This window comes from Neodiprion virginianus, chromosome 3, assembly GCF_021901495.1.
Source record: "Neodiprion virginianus isolate iyNeoVirg1 chromosome 3, iyNeoVirg1.1, whole genome shotgun sequence".
Classification (NCBI taxonomy): Eukaryota; Metazoa; Arthropoda; class Insecta; order Hymenoptera; family Diprionidae; genus Neodiprion; species Neodiprion virginianus.
In genome coordinates, this window is record NC_060879.1 from 14,891,960 (window position 1) to 14,898,487 (window position 6,528).

Consider the following 6,528-nt stretch of genomic DNA (forward strand, 5'->3'; position numbering starts at 1 on the left):
ACCTGCGTCCAGCTGCCTACAACCATGCTGTACTCTGTTTTTGCGTTCACCTTCGCCCTGTAAGTCTATTCTAAGTCTTAGTGCTAAGTTGATATTTTTATCCCTATACTTGCAATACCCTGCTTAAATCGACATGGCACCAATTAACGAAACCGGTTCAAACTTTTGGTCAGTAAAAGATGTCTTGCCGACAATTCCCCCCTTTGACGGCCACAACATGCCCTTTGACTCATTTTTCTACAAATAAAAGCTTCGGATAAAATGACCTTCGCCAAATTTGCGCAATCAAAGGTTACAGGCCCCGCTTCCCAATATTTAATAGGCATTAATTGTAATGACGTCGAGGACCTCATAACTGCCCTTAGCCGAGCATACCGCCCGGATATCCCCATACGCCAGTTATCTGCTCAATTAGATAGAATTACACAACAACCATATGAGCGCATTATAGATTACTCGTGCAGAATAAGAGCAATATCAAAAGAAATAAGCACAGCGATCATAGCAAAACACCCACCAGACTTAGCAACGCTTCTACTGAACAATCTAAAGAAGGATACCTCTAGATCGTTTATTAGAGGGCTTCGGCCAGAATTGGAGTGGAGAATCGCTACTATCAGACCATTACCAACCTTCGAAACTGCCGTCAGCATCGCCGAAGGTGAAGAAGCCGAGCTAATTAACCGTCAGATGCAATTCTCTGCACATTATTTTAACCCCTCTACACCCATGTGTCTGCCGTTACCCCCCCATACTGCTCCTCCGTCTCAGGTGCCCACCGCGGCCTCCTCTATCCCCCCCCTGATGTCAGTGCCCACACGTGGTTACGTTTACCAACCAGCGCCTCGTACCGAACCCGGAACCTACGCCCAAGCGCTCCATCCGAACACCAGTTCTGCTGACCACGTTAATGCTCTGCCCAGCACTTGTCAATTTTGTAACCACCAGGGTCACTCCATCACAGAATGTCACCGTTTGCAAAGTAAAAGATATTGTACTAAATGTCGCAGAATGGGCCACTTCCACAATGAATGCAACAGGACCAACAGAAATCAAGAACTATACTGCGACAATTGTAATCGCAGAGGCCACACAGTAGACCGATGTAGATCCTTTCCGCGTAATAACCAAGGCAATGCAAGCTCAAATAAACATTTAAACGGGAACATCGCCCGCGGGGAGAACGCGCCCGCGAGCAATGCAAACAACTAGCGTTCCGATCTTCAAGTCATATCCTCATAACAGCTTCAGCTGACCCTCCACTAATTTCGATCGACACCCCCGAGCTAATAAAAATATCTACATTTATTATTGACACCGGTGCAGACGTCAACTTGGTCAAAGAAAGTTCCGTTAGGCCCCTCGTACGACGAACATCCGACGAACGTTTGACGCTGACTGGTATAACAGACAAAAAGACGCAAACTATCGCAAAAACGGAAATACGTTTTAATAATAAATCCCATACCTTTCACTTGGTCCCTGACTCGTTTCCGATTCCGCACGACGGCATCTTAGGCCAGCCCTTCTTACGAAAAGAGAAAGCAACTATTTCTTTCAACTCGAACTCGGTGATGCTTGGATCCTCATTGCCAATCCACTTTGATAAATTCAATGAACCCTCGTCCGCGCCCGAAAAAACGCGCGTAATTACAATACAGGCCCGTACCGTGAAAGCCATCCCACTAATAGTTGCGAACCTAGACACTAAAGTAGGTTACCTTAAACGCATCGATTTAGGCAACAATGTTCTATGTGGTGAAGCGTTAGTTGAAAACCAGAACGGCATCGCTTACTCGTACGCGTTCAATTGTAACGAATCTGCCGTAGAGATAAGTCCCCCAACAGTAACCCTAGACGAGTTCGACGAGCCACTGAGTACAGTCATGCCCAACGCTACGCCCACTGCATCGAGTAACCACCACAGCGATGCCCGCGCCAAAACCCTCGTTTCGCACCCAGGCCCTCTCCTCCGCAACTCATTAATTCTTTCTGCCGCCAAGCGTACATCGCGACCGACTAATAATCCCCCCTCCTGCCCCATCCAGTCCACTGACCTCGCGCAACTGCAATCCGATCCTCCTATCCCTGACGACAGTACACCCTGTCCCGGTGCCGCAACAGTGCTCTTGACTGACAGTAGGTCAGAAAGATTGGACGTCCTAAAGAGCAGCTTACATCTTGATCATTTGAATGAGACCGAAAAACAATCTATATTTGACCTCGTAACAGAATTTAACCATCTCTTTTATCTCCCAGGTGATAAATTAGGCCACACCAATTTATCTCATCACACTATCCCCACGACGGACAATACGCCTATTCATACCAAACAATACCGTTTTCCCAAAATTCACAAAGACGAAATCGAATCCCAAGTTGATAAACTACTCAAACAAAATCTTATTAAACATTCCTCATCTCCGTACAATTCCCCGGTGTGGATCGTTCCAAAAAAACCGGATAGTGACGGCAATAAACGATGGCGTATGGTAATCGACTACAGAAAACTTAACGAAAAAACAGTCGGCGACGCATACCCCATGCCCGATATCACGGAAATCCTTGACCAGCTTGGCTCAGCTAAATACTTTTCCACATTCGACCTTGCTTCCGGGTTCCACCAAATTCCCATGCATCCGGATCACAGCACGAAAACTGCATTTTCGACACCTAGAGGCCATTATGAATTTTCTCGTATGCCCTTCGGACTAAAGAACGCCCCCGCCACGTTTCAAAGGCTCATGGACCAAGTCCTTCTAGGCCTACAAGGCAACGAGATGTTCGTATATTTAGATGACATAGTTATTTACGCTCGAAACTTGCAAGAACATGAAATTAAATTTCGGAAATTAATGAAGCGACTAACCGCTGCTGGTTTAACTCTACAGCCAGACAAGTGCGAATTCTTGCGCAAGGAAGTCGTTTACCTCGGACACCTCATAACTGAGTCAGGAGTAAAACCTGACCCTGGTAAATTAATAGCTGTAAAAGAGTATCCTGTCCCCAAAAGTCCCAAAAATGTTAGACAGTTCCTTGGCCTTTTAGGTTATTACCGAAGATTTGTTCCAAATTTTGGAAAAATTGCTAAATGCCTTAACAATTTAACAAAAAAGGATACCCCTTTCATCTGGACGTCCGAACACCAGTCTGCCTTTGAAACCTTACGCGATTGTTTATGCAAAGAACCAATTCTACAACACCCGGACTTCAACAAACCATTCACGCTCACTACAGACGCGTCAAAATTCGCGATAGGTGCAGTTCTCAGTCAAGATAAAGACGGTGCCGACCTACCGGTAGCATACGCATCCCGAGCCCTCAAGCCCGCTGAATTAAACTACTCGGTACCTGATAAAGAATTCTTAGCCGCCTACTGGAGTATGAATCACTTCCGCCCCTACATCTATGGTCAGAAGTTCACTTTAATAACAGACCACGAGCCACTCAAATGGGTAAAAAGCGTCAAGAAGCCTAATTCCCGTTTATTACGATGGAGCTTAGAACTGGCAGAGTACGACTTCGATACGAAACACAAGTCCGGAAAATCTAATACCAACGCTGACGCTCTGTCCAGGAACGCACCGCCCGACACCGCTCCAATTCTTCCCATAGATGCAAAACGCCCCCGTCCAACGACTGAAGCCTCTAGCGATAAACCAAAAAAACGCACTAAAAAGACTCATCAGTACCCCAGACGCCCTCGACAGACCACAGACGAGTCCACCAACCCAGCTCCGCTGAAACACCCTAAAATCTCACAACCCTGTAGGACGATACACTCCTCTGATTCCTCTGTTTCCGCTGATTCCTCTGATCTCTCCGACGATGAGTTCAGCGATAGAGAAACTCCGTTGCTCAAACCCCCCCTCGTTACCCCGGCACCGATCCCAGTACATCGCCAACCTAAACGCCATCGCGAAACAAATTCTTCAACAAATCCTGGGCCTCATAAAAGACCATACCTGAGCTATTTTTCAGATTCTTCCCTTAGCTCGGATGACTTACAGACCCCAGAAACTGAATCAGGTACCGATGACTTTTGTCCAGCCACCGATTTACCGGGGCCTTCTTATAGCGATTTCCTCATATAAAGCGAAACTTTTCCTCTCATGCGTAATAGACGTATCAAAGAAATAAAAGCTGACCTTTTACAGCAAAAGGATAACTTGGCTCATTGCATATCGGCTGACTGCCAAATGTCAAAAGGAATCGCTTCAGAACTGACAGAACGTAAATTCATAAACCGCGAACAACTTAGAGAATTCGACCCGACTGTGACTGACGTTATTTCTGTGGTACATGGAAACCGGAAAATCTATAACCTAGTTACAAAGTCCAAATACAGTGACAAACCTTTGCCCCACGTTTTTTTTGACACCTTGGTTAACTTTAGGAAAACCTTGCAAGAAGATGGCGTAACATCCGTCTCGATACCATTGATAGGTTGCGGACTCGACAAATTAGAATGGAGCGCGGTGCGCAAAATGATCCATTACGTTTTTAAAAATTCGAAAATAAGAATCACCGTTTGCCGCCTCGACTCTCCGCTTCCTGCCACCGCGCGCCCCTGCATTACACCCCCACCCGTTTGTACTAACCTCCCTGACCCTGTCCCTTCCACATCTGGATTACCCCCCCGCCGCCATCTCCGAAAGGAATCGGAACGTCCGACCAAACCTGCAGCACCTCGTTCGATTCCACCTCCACCCCCACCCACTGACATCATCATGCCCCCCCCTGTCGGGCCTCCGCGTCCCGCTAGGAGATACTCCCCCGCTACTTCCAGGCCGACGAACCCTTCCTTACACTCCTGTTCCCCTCCCCCCTCGCCCCTCCCGCCCACCTCTGATAACGACGACAGTTCCGACTTGCTCACGGACGCTGAATACTATACGTGCACTCAACAATTCGACTCCCATATGGAAATTACTGACCATAACCATGACAGTGCTCTCAACACTAACGATGATCAAATTAATGACCCTCACGGTTTCGCATATTTTATTGACAACTTGGACGACATACCAGTATCGGACAATGTCAAAGATACCAATGATGGACTTTTGATGCTCAAAACCAACTATGCGCACTTCATATCGACAGACTGCGCTTGGATCAAGGGTATACCAGCCCAACTTGCCGGCGAGAATATCGTTGACCCAAAAATAGTAATGAAGCCTCGTCCGCGAAAATTTGATATCATTGAATCTAAGCACAATAGTCGACGTATTTTCACCCTAGTATTGAAAACAAAAAGCTCGGATAAAAGTAACCTATACGATATCTTCAAGCTATTGTCCAAACTGAAAACGGCTTTAGCCGATTCAAACCTAAAATCTCTTGCCCTCCCGATAACCGATGACAGTTTAGACGCTCTCGATCCTCGCGTTATCCGAAAACTTCTATCCTATATTTTCGCAGACTTAGGAATTCAAATCATGCTCTGTCGAAACACGACTGTCATCCCAGACGAATGTTTACGAAAAGAAATAATCAGAGAATGCCACGAATCGTTAGTCGGCGGTCATCAAGGTGTCACTAAAATATATAACCGCATTAGACAAAAGTATTTTTGGCCCCGTATGAAAGAACAAATCCAAGATTTCATAAGAACTTGCGAGAGTTGCCAAAGAAAAAAATTGGTCAGAGTAAAAACCAAATTGCCAATGATGATAACGGACACGCCTGCCGATGCATTCGACAAAGTGGCATTAGATATTGTTGGACCTCTACCCCTTACTAAATCGAACAACAAATATCTCTTGACGATACAATGCAATTTGACAAAATTCCTGGACGCCATCCCTTTACCTGATGCCACCGCCAAAACTATAGGCGCAGCATTCGCAAAAGAATACATTACACGTTACGGTGCTCCTCGAGCAATACTTACAGACCAAGGACAGAATTTTATGAGCACAGTCATCAAACAACTTTGTAAACTTTTCAAAATTAAGCAAATACGAACCACTGCTTACCGCCCACAGTCGAACGGATCTCTAGAACGCAGTCACCTTGTTCTCACTGAGCACATCAAACACTACACGGATGCTGGTAAAGACTGGGACGACTACATCCGCTTTGCAATTTTTTGTTATAACACCGCAAAGCACGAAGGTACTAACTTCACCCCCCATCAACTAATTTTTGGCTCTCAAGCCAGACTCCCAACAGACGCGAACCCTGCCAGCGCGTATACTCGTTCCTACGATTCCTTCCTTCTAGATTTAATCGCTAATCTATCCAGCATACGAAAACACGCCGCGTCCAACCTACAACAAGCAAAGCATCGTTCCAAGACGTATTACGACCGTAACGTCAACAGCCAAACTTTCGAAGCAGGCCAAAAGGTCTATCTACTAAATGAAACCCCATCCAAATTCGACGACCATTATAAAGGAGTGTATACGATTAAGCGTATAATTAACAATATCAACGCTGAAATTTGGATCACCCCCCAAAAAACTAAAATCGTTCATTTCAATAAATTGAAATTGGCACAAGAAGGAAGCAATTAGAAAAAAA